The 12,773-nt window shown below is 46.6% G+C and overlaps 2 long non-coding RNA genes across 6 annotated transcripts; one reads left to right on the top strand and one right to left on the bottom strand.

Annotated features, from left to right (window-relative positions):
• The first annotated feature begins 961 nt into the window (after positions 1 to 961).
• On the top strand, positions 962 to 2,572 carry LOC127342018 (uncharacterized). The gene is made up of 3 exons (XR_007876119.2): positions 962 to 1,181; positions 1,259 to 1,302; positions 2,454 to 2,572. It is a non-coding gene; the product is annotated as an uncharacterized lncRNA (long non-coding RNA).
• A 393-nt stretch (positions 2,573 to 2,965) lies between these two features.
• On the bottom strand, positions 2,966 to 8,310 carry LOC139838460 (uncharacterized). Of its 5 annotated transcripts, XR_011755168.1 has the most exons (9): positions 7,957 to 8,310; positions 7,409 to 7,593; positions 7,089 to 7,276; positions 6,832 to 6,990; positions 5,719 to 5,966; positions 5,554 to 5,620; positions 5,170 to 5,424; positions 4,279 to 4,376; positions 2,966 to 3,919 (listed from the first exon to the last, which is right to left on the bottom strand). It is a non-coding gene; the product is annotated as an uncharacterized lncRNA (long non-coding RNA). The 5 variants fall into 5 exon arrangements; XR_011755170.1 differs by lacking the exon at positions 7,409 to 7,593; XR_011755169.1 differs by lacking the exons at positions 6,832 to 6,990; positions 7,089 to 7,276; positions 7,409 to 7,593; positions 7,957 to 8,310 and adding an exon at positions 6,068 to 6,799 and having other exon boundaries at positions 5,719 to 5,964.
• Positions 8,311 to 12,773: the final 4,463 nt, after the last annotated feature.

The raw sequence follows: 12,773 nt of genomic DNA, 5'->3' as shown, positions 1-12,773 counted from the left end.
ATCTGCAGCATTACACTAGACTATGCATCAGTCAACGGCAAGATGATGGAGTATCTGAAAGAAAATTTGACGAAGAAACAAATGTTGGCTTGTGGAGGTGAACTTATTCACATCCGATGTGCTGCTCATGTGCTCAATCTTATCGTGCAAGATGGTCTATTTGTAATAAAAGGTTCCATCGATAAGATCAGAGCTAGTGTCAACTATGTGAGGAGTTCACAAACTCGAGAGCAGCTGTTTGATGACATAGTTAAGAAGTTGGGCATCATATGTGAGAAGGAACCCTCTATTGATGTTGCCACACGATGGAACTCGACATACCTTATGATCGAGTCATCTCTGCCTTACATGGAGGCATTTGACGAGTTGGTGAACCAAGATCGCCAATTTAAGTATGCTCCTTCAGCTGAAGATTGGAAAATGGCTAAAGAGATCTGCTCACTATTGAAGGTCTTCTTCGAAGCTACAAAAGTTGTTTCAGGTTCTAGCTATCCAACGGCCAACCGTTACTTTCATGAAATATGGAGCGTTAAACTGTTGTTGGAAAAACATGCAATGAGTAAAAACAAAGTGATTGCATCCATGGTGAGCAAGATGCAAAAAAAGTTTGACAAGTACTGGACTGAGTCATACTTGGCTAACTGCATACCTGTGATCCTCGATCCAAGATACAAGTTAGAACTCATTGAATTTCGTATCAAGCAAGCATTTGAAAATAAAGCAGGAGAACACCTTGAAAAGGTGGAAATGGTTCTCAATAGTCTCTTTGAAGAGTACTACAATAAGATGGGAGAATCATTTGCTGATCAGTCAGGAAGAGAATTTCATGTTGATGAGGTTGCGGCGGTTGACAATCCATTAGCTGATTGGGAAGCCCATTTGAAAGTGAAGAAGAAACAAGCAACTAGTGAGCTCGATACATACCTGACCGGAGATCTTCACCCCCCCCCCCCCCCCCCCCGAAAAAAGATTTTGACATTTTGGAATGGTGGGAAATGCACGGTATAAATTACCCAGTCCTATCTTGCATTGCTCGTGATGTCCTAGCCATTCAAGCATCAACCGTTGCATCAGAGTCTTCTTTAGTGCCGGCGGGAGAATCATTAGTGATCACAGGACCAGGCTAAAGAGCGACACGGTTGAGGGGCTATTATGCCTCCAAGATTGGCTAAATGCTAATGGTAAGTTATTCTACCGTTAAATAGTATAATAAAAATTTCAATTTTGTAACTGGCTTGATGATCTTTCAATCTTGTAGACACTAAACCAACTAATAAAGATGCTGAGGAGGAAGTATACTTGGTAAGTTGGACAGGAGTTCTCCATGATTAGCATCAAACCAATTAATGTTGGACTGGACTACCCGGCGGCGGCGCACATTTGGTTGCCCGTGCGACGCTTCCCACTACTCACATGCATGCATGTAATTAATTAGTCTCTCTCACATGCATGAATTAATTAGTCTACATACTCGTATGCATGAAACTAATTAGTATCCATGTGCAGCCAAGCCACTCTTCCACGCACGATGCATGCAAATAATGATATCATTCAAGATTCTCTTAGTTTTCCAAATTTTGAAATGTTTTATCTCATAAACCGCATATCCGATTGATGTTCCGTCTTCACAATCGGCTTAGTGGCGACGAGATGTTCGGAACTAGATTTCATATCGGTATGTTTTGACAAAACAAAAATTCACCAGCAATTACCAGAATATTATCGCACACTTGCCAGATTATCAATTCTTAGTTGCCAGATTACAAATAATAATTGTTTATCAATATTTGCAAGATTGTAGTCACATATTTATTGGGTTACGCTTGACTGGTTTCCAACAACTGCTAGATTGTTATCACGTACTTATCAGAATATTTATTTGCTACTTAATTGCGGGAGTGAAATAACGTGTTTGCTAGTTTCATGTACGCCATTCTACATCGATGCAATGTGTATGATACCATTTTTTGGTTGAACGATATCATCTCCTAGTTGTTGGACATATTTTAAGGTTCTCTCTAATTTGTTTAGATCACTTCAATGTCTAAAAATATGAAGTATATATGCATAATTGTGATGTGGATTGTTTGTTGATAATCTGGCAACTACGGTAATATAATCTGGCAACTGACACAATGGAAAAAAATCATCGAAACATAACAATATAGGATCTACTTCCGAAGCCCTCGTCGACACGAACTCGTCGGTGAAAACAAAACACTAATCGGATTAACGGTTTAGAAGATAAATCATTTTGAATTTTCGAAATTAGCAATTAATGCAATTATGTCAGCATGAGTGTCACATTACTACATGCGTACATGCTACAACTCCTATAGGGGAAAAGGACCCAAAAAACTGCCGCCGCACAGGTTTGAGTTTGTGCGGCGCTTCTGCGTAGATTTTCCCATTAATGTTTGTCTTTGTCTCACCTACATCAAACTACCCAACAGGAGTTCCACCAAGCAAGCAAGTGCCACAAAGAAGGCCGCACTCGCTCGCGCTCCTCTGTGCCCTCCTCGTCGCCGCTCTCCTCCCCGGCGTCGAGTAGCTCACTCTCTCCCTCGATCTCATGTGAGTGCTTCCTTTACAAGTACTACATTTAGTGAGATAATATGAAAACTATTGATTTTGGAGGACCTGTGCGTTTACTAGTATACTACATTTAGTGATCTGCTCATTTACCAAATTATATTTTGTAGCTGATAAGGATGAATCTGAATGCTCAAGGAAGTTGATGATTACTGTAGCGATTACTCTGTTACTCAGCTATTCAGAACAACATCGACGCTGCAATACAGCCACTGAACAGAACAGCTTTCATTTACGCTGCAATACAGCCACTGAACAGAACAATCGGTGTCATCTGACCTATGTCAAGATCTGAGCCTGTCAATTTGGTTGTGCTATTTCTCTCTGAGTACTAGTTTGTATTTGATATGAGTGAAGTGCAACAAAATGGAAATATTGGAAAGAGTTTATTTTATTTTTTATAGTTTGTGCCAACTGAAGTATAATTTATGTGAATCATTTTGTGTATATACAAGAGTATGTACTGCAAGCTGTTGATCGTTGTAGCTAGCGTGCAGAGCTACGGCTAAGCTAGCTAGTGTATACCTGATCTAGCTAGTGTATACCTGATCTTGATCAAAGAAGCCGCGACAAGCTACTAAAGCTACCCAGTCTGCGTCGACGGTCCGTATTGTCCAGCGGACACCGCAGGCAGCCGAACGTACTTCCACGATAAATTCGCTTTCGCGGCTAGGTCAATACAAGCAACGGACTCTGTGGACGCGTCCGTCTGCATCCTGACCTGCATCTTCATCCCAGGCAGCTCCTCGCCCAGGTGCTCGTGGAGGCCGATCTCCTCGTCCAGGCGCTCTTGCTCAAGCTCCGGCTGCAGCAGCTCCATCTCCGTCCGCTGCAACTCCTCCTCCGTCCCCTGCACCTCCAACTCAGGCAGCTCCTCGCCCAGGTGCTTGTGGAGGCCGATCTCCTCCCCCAGATGCTCCGACCCAGGACGATCTCCTCGTCCAGGTGCTCTTGGAGAACAATCTCCTCCGGCCCAGGCATCTTCTCTCCCAAGTGCTCCTAGAGGACAGCCTCCTCCGGCCCAAGCAACTCCTTGCCCAGGTTCTCCTAGCCTCTGTTGACGACTGGCGCCCAGGTTCTTCCTCAACAAGCGCCTCAACGCACAGGTTTGCCTCACACAGAAAACAGAGCAGCATACATCAGAACAGATGTTGAACAAATTGAGCAGCAGCAGCAGCACATCACAACAGTAGCAGCCCCATACCTGAACGAAGAGCAGAATCAGCAGCAATTAGATCAATATGGTGCTCCTAGACTTGAATTTCACTCCACCCGAAGAAGACGATGCCCCATACTGTTTTGCTCCGTCAAAGGTTCTTTCATTGTACTGTACTTCAAAAACAATAGTGAAGGTCCATCTTATAATCAGAAGAGTCAATTCCTTTTCAGCTACTGCCAGCAAATAAGCAAGGCAACGGAAAAAACATTAAAGCTCTTATCTCAAGTTTAAGCTAGGATTTACAAGTATACTAATTAAAGGTGAACTGAACTACCAGGAGCAAATAAGCAAGGCAACGGCAAAAACACTAAAGCTCTTATCTCAAGTCTACGTTGGGATTTACAAGCATACTAATGAAAGGTGAATTGAACTACCAGCAGCAAATAAGCAAGGAAACGGCAACACTATAGCTAGTGTTCTGTAGCAGATAGAAATCCAGATCGAAATCGACAGGAGTTTCACTATACCTAGCTATCAATGTCCCTGCACCATCTCTTGTGAATAGTTCTAACAACAATGATCCTCCAACCGTGCCATCTATGATATGAACTCTCTAGACGCCACCCTGTGAACATCACCAATGAATCAATAATACGATAAAGAGAAGCATGGTAAAACAACCAATAAACTAACCGTGTGCAACAAACAAGCCACTGGTGTGCCTGTGCACAGGGGGAGGAAAGAACAAACACAAAAACAACAAATCCAGAACCAACACCACACGTCAGATACTATCGTAACACATACTCGCATGTACAAGCCCGATACTACCATTGCTAGATAAACCCATGGTTATTAGGCATGCACAGAAAATATATTCAGCAAAGCAAGGATACTAGCATGGAGGATTAAATACCAAAGATGGAGTATCATCAAAATCAAGCCACGGAGTAACTAAGCTATTCTCACTAAACATGTCCAGAAGGACTTCATGAGAGAGAGAGAGAGAGAGAGATATTAAATTACTGCAACTAAACTGACATAGTTGGTAAAGGTAGTCTGAACTCGAGTACTGAAGATAAATTTCACAGTTCAATCTGACATGGAATGTATAGATAGCAGTGGAGTAGGATTAAATTTATGTGATTTTATATTGGTACCCAGCACTGGAGTAATTAGGGCAAGTATAGAGGACATCAGTGGACAACAAGTTCTTGAGCAAGTATACATGGACCCACTTCTTGAGTGCCTTGACTTAAAATTTTAAAGCATAGCACACATATGTTTCTGTCCGTATTTTTTTATATAAAAAGAATCATAACTAGCAATGTATAGCCAAGACTGGTTATAAGTTCACATGCATTTAAACCAACATGGAAGCTAAGAAAGAGGTCCAGACAACATGGAGTAAATATTACCACAATCTGAAACAACCCTAGACAGGTTATGATGAAGCCGGTGTTGACCTCGATCACCTCGTCCTCGAAGATCTTGGCCATGCCGAACTCGGAGATCTTGGGGTTCATCTTGTTGTCGAGGAACACATTGCTGGCCTTGAGGTCCCGGTGGACGATCTTCAGGTAGGAGTCCTCGTAGGTAGAGCAGGCCGCGAGAGATGCCCAGGATGATGCTTTACCTCATCCTCCAGTCCAGGTGTGCAGTCCTTGCAGTACCTGATGGCACGAAAATTCATCAAGTTAGTAAGGTCCATAATAATTTCTCCTTTGGCATCGATCTGGGTAGCCTCATTAGAACTACTTTACTCAAAATCAGTAAACTACGGAGGTTCCACAACCCAGGACCTGCAATTTGGTTCAGCCATGTGCAAGCACTTCCCATGTGTCACCAAATCAAATCCGATCTTCACACCTACCATACCAAAATGGCCAAATTAATCATACCGATCGTAGACACAGGAGGACTACTTCCAAAGTTAACGGAGGGAAAGGGGGGAAAAGCAAACGAACCAAAGAGGAATGCGTCGAGGCTCCGGTTCCTGTGCTGCAGCTTGGCGATCAGCTCCACCTCGTTCCGGAACTCCGCCGTGCCGTGCAGCGACCTCGCCAACAGCCGCTTCACGGCGATCTCCACCACCTCATCCTCCGTGCCTCACCTTGGCTCGTCAGATCGAGCATCGCCGCCAACACAAAGATTGGAGCTCCGCCCTGACCTTGGCTCGTCAGATCGAGCACCGCCGCTGCAGATTTGGCCGCCTCTGGAGGAAAAAAACGCATTTTCAAGTCGACCTCGATGCGGTAGCTCTGTTGGAGAGGGAGGCGACGCAGGCGGTTGAGAGGGGGCAGCGGCGGCGCATGCTAGGGAGATAGGGCGGCGGCTACGCGCGCCAGGGAGAGGCGGCAGTGGCGCTGCGCGCTAGGGAGACAGGGTGGCGGCGCACGCCAGGGAGAGGACGACGGCATGGGAGGAGCCGGTGGAGGAGGTGTGCTGTGCGCGAGTGGAGGCATGACCGAGTCAAGCGAGTGAGCGGTGGAGGGGCAAAACGGGCAAGACACCATATTTCGTAGTGCAAAAAATGTTGTACGTGACAGTCCCCGACGTCTTACATTTCAGAACGGAGGGAGTATAACTTAAAGACTCGAGGAGAGGCTGATTCAATTACAGTTTGCACAGAAACAAATGGAATTGCTCTCAACCAGAACTTGCACATAGCAGAGCAAAATTAAATTAGCTATCTATCAGAATGAATAGGCTAACCAACAAAATGATTGGATTAAAAGCACCTCTATAAATTTAATTCCACGTTGTTGGGAGAAAAGAACTTGCTAGTATCAGATCGATCTAATACATTGATAGCTATACAAAAGCACATGTATAACACTATAACTGATGAAGGCACTAATGGAACTACCTTTCATGCTAGCAAACCTGAATATTCTAAAGCTGCAAAGAAAAGAACAGAAATTGTGAAATTATACCATCAGGAACAAAGCCTGAATTCCATTTCCCCGCTAAACAACATAAACACATATAAATTTCCAAACATCACTTACTCAGATAACAGATAACAATATGACACGACAAATTGGATTTTCAAGAGTTCAAAATAAGGATGTGTAAACCTGAAATGGTAGGTCAACCAGCCTCTGTAAAAGACACTTGTTTTCGCGGGATTTACATTGGAGTCAAGCCACTTTGCCAAGATGTTAAGAGCTCTCTAATGGGCATCATGCACATTCATCTCAATGCATACTTGGTCGCCTTCTTGCTAGTATTTTTCCCTGCAGAATATTTGACATTAGAACAGTAGAAACACTTGAATGCAGAACATGTGACATGCACATCTTTACGGAAACAGACCGTACCGATAAAATCTTACCATATGGAGGTTTTCTCATGCCCACCTGCCTAGTGTTGAAGACAATGATATCTGCATTCTTGCACCTTAAAGATGAACCATCGATTTTTGTCACACCTAAGAGTTTCCTTGCTCTTTCCATGTCCGATAGGCACCCCCCTTTCCCCAACAAGGAAAGGGCAGAAAAAAACTCCACGTTGCAACTGTACCTAGACAACATGAATATAGCACGTAAGCTTTCGTCCTAAATGATTAAACTTCACTAATTGCAAGTATCCTCTGCTGCATTTAAGGGGAAACAATTTGAATTTGGCAATAGAAGCATTACTCCATCTACTCACTTTCACCGAAGCATTCAAACCAGGCAGTCCAATGCCCTATCATCTCTTCAATCTTTTGAGCAGAAGGGAATTTCACTAAGAAGCTACGGCTTGGCCTTCCATTCCCACCCCCACTGGAACATCCTACTGAAAGCATCCACTAGCTGTTGAACTTCTATATTCTTGCCAGTCATCGCTGTGAACATCTGCAACCCACATCCAATCAGTGCAGCAACAGGTTTCGCTTGATTCGGAAGCACGCATTTATCAGACAAATGAGACTCCTTGCCACACAAATCACAAAACAGCTTTGCACTCTTTGATCCCATGACCTGGTAACCCATCCAGCCGGTACATTAGCCACACTCCCAACTGAGTGAGATTTTGGTGCCCAAAACTATTTGGCTTAACAGGAAGCCCCACATTCTAATTCTGCACATAACCACCACTACTGGATGCAATGTTGTCTGACTGCATACTAATCTGACCCATACCACTAACCACTTCCTGTTGATTTGATCTAAAATCTACACCAGCATTGGAGTTGTGAGGATTTGGTACAAACGTACCAGTTGCTTCAGCACCCACACCTTGACCATAGTTTGTTGAAGCCGAAATTAGTCGCAGATCCTGCTGCGCCCCGAACCCCGATGTTGAGCCGGACGACGTTGAAGCTCGCCATCCTCCTCCCGTCGCCCAATCCTGCTGCCCTCCGCGCCCCTGAGTCCAGCCTCCTCTTCCGCCACCATTCATCCCTCCCCGCCAATCTCCACGGCCCGCCATGGCAACTTGCGGCGCAAAGGAAGGACCAGAAGAATCACTCTCCTCTGCCCTACCTTCGCCGCCGCCAAGCGACGGCCACTCCATTTGCTGCTCCGCCTCCTCCGCTAACCCTAACTCTTCCAATCTCCGGGGCAACTCGACTCGACCCACCCAAAAACAAATTTTTTCCAATCCCAAATCCACTGCCAACACATATCGGAAATCTGACGGCAAAATTACTGAAACGCCCTTCTCACTTATTAACAAAACAGGTGCGAAATCCGTCAGATATCATCATCAACAAAACAGGTGCGAAATCCGTCAGACATCATCATCATCAAAACCAGCTGAAACTAAATTCTGAACTGCTAGTACTGTACTACAAAAACGCCTCAAATTCCAACTAGTACAAGAAACAGCAGCCTATTTCTCCAACTGATTCCAGGAAACTGGTGACCGGTGGCCGCGCGCTGGAACTCAGCTCCACGCCTTGCGCCCCGTCAGTCGTCACGGTATCCACCCGTTCACCCTGGCCTGTACGAAATCAAAACAAAACATTAGTTTTCTTTCAATCTACCAAGGAATTCAATCATGTGAAAGAAAAAACAGGGTAATTACCTGGCATCTTACTGAACATGACACGAAGCCGTCGCCGATGACTGCTTGACAGCCATCAGCAAGGCAGATCGCGAACCCATCTACCAGACCGTCAAAGGGCTGATCGCTTCGGATGACCTGGACCATGGCATTGTCGCCTAAAACGAACACCTGAAACAAAAAATGAAGCTCGTCAGGGTTTGAATTTACGGGTGTTCGAAAGGGGATAGAATTGGATTGTGTGTCGGAACTCATTGTGTATTACCTGGACTCCCGCTAGCACCTGAGGAGGCAGTCCTCCATCCAAACGTATCAGGACCCGGTCATCCTCTCGGACGAGCTGGAAGACCTGGCCATGCCCAGGATGGTGGTGGTGAATGTGAAACCCGCACAACTGAGACCGGAAGAACCTGAGGCAATGGGTACAGAAAGAATCGTAGTCGGCCTCCTGCAGAAAGCGCTGATTTCCGGCCACCATGGCGGTTGCATTGAGCCTGCCGCCAATGTCTCCACCCTGGTGGTGTGGGTGCAGCAGCTGAATCGGGGGAAAAGAAAGGCAGGAAGAAATCAGCGGGACCGACAAAAGAAACAAAGAAACAAAGAAACAAAGAAAGACGTTTTGAACAGGAGCTTGCCTTGCAGTCAATGGAGCAAGTGTCGCAGGCGCTGTGCGTCCTGTCGTTGCACTCGGGTCGGGAACAGTATAGGGGCATGCCGTGCACAGGTGGCACGGGCCTCCGGCAGAGCGGCAGGTAAATCTCCTGGCCGTACTTGTGGCGCTGGACTCCGTTGAATGAATAGCGGCAGCCCCTGGCCCCGTAGTACGAGACCGCTGGACAATCACCACCAGGAACTCGGATCTATGGAGAACAAGAAGCAAACAAAGAACAAGAACGTCTTAAGGAATTTGCTTGACCAAACATAGAAAGAAGCAGAAAGAACGTACCCTGGGAAACAGTATCCCGGCCGCCACCTCCTCGGGATGGTGGCTCTCTCTGTGCTCGGGGCAGCAGCGGATGCAGACCGGACTCCTGCAGAACATGCAGAAAAACTCCGGCCTGCATCGGCCGCTGATATCGTGGCTCAGGAATCTAGCGAGGTACGGCGGCGGAGGGGGGCCAGCGGCCATGGCTGGCGGCCTGGTGGGGTAGGAGCAGGAAGAAAGCTGCGAGGCTTGGTGAGAAGCGAAGTTCTGGTGATCGGGTTGGCTGGCCGAGGTGAGCGCGAGGGAGGCAGAGGAGAGGGAGGGGATGGGGAAGAAGGGGGACTCGGTTTTTTAAACACCTGCGCTACGGCTAGGAGCCGGCGAAACGAAATCGGCCGAACCGAACCGACATAGTCGTTCTTGACGCCGAACGTGCGCGGCATCCTTCGGCGCCGGTCGGACGGCTCGATCACCCGACCGAGGCTGCTCGTAGCGCGTCCAGCTCGGCGACCAAGCTTGCCTGGGCGTACAAACACCGCTGTGGCGGCGTGGCATGTCCAGCTTGGCGACGATGTGTGCCTGGCCGCACAACGACCGCCATGGCGCGTCGACCGCCGTGTCGCGTCCACCTCCGCGACGTAGTGGGCATGGCCGCCGTGGCACGCCCACTCGGCGTTCCTGGTGTGGCCGTCCGCGTGAGACTCGAACGGCAGGAGCCAAGGAAGCCGAGCTCACCGGCCATGGCCTGGCGATGCGGGGCTGAAGCGTGGGACGGTGGGAGCTCCCGGCCGTGCACCGCGCAGAAGCGCATGCAGCTACCACTCCACCTGTGCGACGTCCGCGAGCTGTGCGTGTACTCTGTTCGGCTCAGCAACCCCGGCATTGCTCCGTCCTCTTCCCTCACAGTCCCCTCCGCCATGTCCTGCTCGTCGTCCGATCATCACCGGGCACTTGCTGCCCGTTGTGACCCTTTTTTTTTCGCGGGGCGTTCGTGACAGTTGCGGCGGTGCATGGATTTTCCGGCTAGACGCACACATTAATTGGATAGAGGGCGGTTAGGATTTTGTGTCGCTTCGACGGTGCACCCTCGTCTCGTCTCGTTACAAGCAAACTCTCGGGTCAAGTGGCACCGCAGTTTCGGCAAAATCCACATACTTTATCCGCATCACTAGTTGTGTAAAAAAATGTCACCAGCTAACACGTACATTATCCTCACCAAAGACAATCTTGTTAAGCGCAATTGGCATGGGAGTACACGGTGCGTTTTTTGTCATCAGGACGAAACAATCAAACACTTATTCTTCCAGTGCCAGTTCGCGAGATCTATATATATGATCAGTCATCCAAGTAGCGTCTACCCTGTATCCTCCAATTAGTGTTGCCAATGTCTTTGGTAATTGGCTTCATGGTATCGATTCAAGGTTTAAGTTGCTTCTTAGGGTGGGGGCGCTAGCAGTTATCTGGGCGCTTTGGCTATGTAGAAATAACAAGATCTTTAATGATATAAATTGCTCTTTGTTGCAGGTCATCTACAGATGTACATGTATTCTCCGTTCGTGGTTACCTCTTCAGCGACTGGAGAACCGAGACCTATTTACGGAGGTCTGTACACGGTTGGAGGCTACGGCGAGGGATACTTTTTCCCTACATGGGTGGCAGCATAGTCTACGGATAGATGCCCCACCTACTCGTTAGGCGTTATATGATTCATCGTTCCGATATGTATCTCGCCTAGTTTTTATTTTATTTTTATATTTTTGGACTTGAGACAACAACACGGCTGTGTGCATCCTGGTTATGCAGAGGCTGGATGTAATTGCTTCCACAAGTAATAAAACATCCTTTATCGAAAAAAAGCTAACACGTACAATACAAGGTAAGTTGAAAAGACTAACAGAAAACAAATATGAAGGCTGTCCCAAATCAGATCGCCCCAAAAGACTATGGAAAAAAAATACCTGCCAAAAGAAGTCCTATCTAGACACGGACTTCTAAGAAAAATTGATCAAATATACACCAACAATCACGATGCAAGGTTTACTTTTGAACAAATAGCATGTATATATACATACAAGCAAGATACTTATCCATGCATACTATCGGATCCATAGAAAATATACACCTTTGTTCCGGAAAGGATGTCTCAACATTCTAGATACACATACACCTAGACAAAACTCGGGCCGGGCCGGGTTTCGAGCCAAGCACGAAAGATCCCGAAGTTAAAATGTCAAGCCTAAACCTAGCGCAGCCCAGCCATTGGGCCTATAAATCGAGTCCGAACCCGGCCCAAACTAGCAAAAGCCCGGGCGGACCGAAAAGCCTAGCCCAAACCTTACCTAAATCGCAAAAATTGCAAGCCTAACCATGGCCCGGCCCGACGTTTAGGCTCAAAATTCAGGCCCGAGCCTGGTTTGAAGTGCAAGCCCGACCCAGCCCGGCACGGGATTTTCGGGCCGGGTCGGGCTGAACCGCCGATGGCCAGCTGCAACACATATATCTAGATAAAGTTTAGTGTGTAGATACATGTGAATCTTGATAAAATTGAGACATCCTTTTCGCGAGGAGGTGGTACGATTTTTTTAGAAGGCTCCAAATCTAAATCATGGTAGAAACCAAAAAAAAATCATACGTTTCAAGGGCGAGAGTGCCGATTTAAGATAAAAGAGCAGAACTCTATTTTTATGGAAACTTTATATAATATATGAACTTTAGCAAACCCATTTTCATTATATAAACTCATCGATGGGATTAAATCTAAATTTTAACCTGTGCCTAGCCCAAACGTTACCTAAATCGCAAAAACTGCAAGCCCAACCCTAGCCCGGCCCAACGTTTAGGCTCAACATTCAGGTCCGAGCCTGGCCCGAAGTGCAAGCCGCCTGGCACGGGATTTTTGGGGCGGGCCAGGCTGAGCTTTCCGTGCCCACCTGAGTAACACATATATCTAGATAAAGTTTAGTGTGATGTGAATCTTGATAAAATTGAGACATCCTTTTCGAGAGGAGGTGGTACAATTTTTTTAGAAGGCTCTAAATCTAAATCATGGTAGAAACCAAAACAAAAAAATCATACGTTTCAAGAGCGAGAGTGCCAATTTAA

This window comes from Lolium perenne, chromosome 3 (assembly GCF_019359855.2).
Source record: "Lolium perenne isolate Kyuss_39 chromosome 3, Kyuss_2.0, whole genome shotgun sequence".
Taxonomy (NCBI): Eukaryota; Viridiplantae; Streptophyta; class Magnoliopsida; order Poales; family Poaceae; genus Lolium; species Lolium perenne.
The sequence above is the reverse complement of the archived record's forward strand: the minus strand, read 5'-3'. Positions and strand labels throughout refer to the sequence as shown.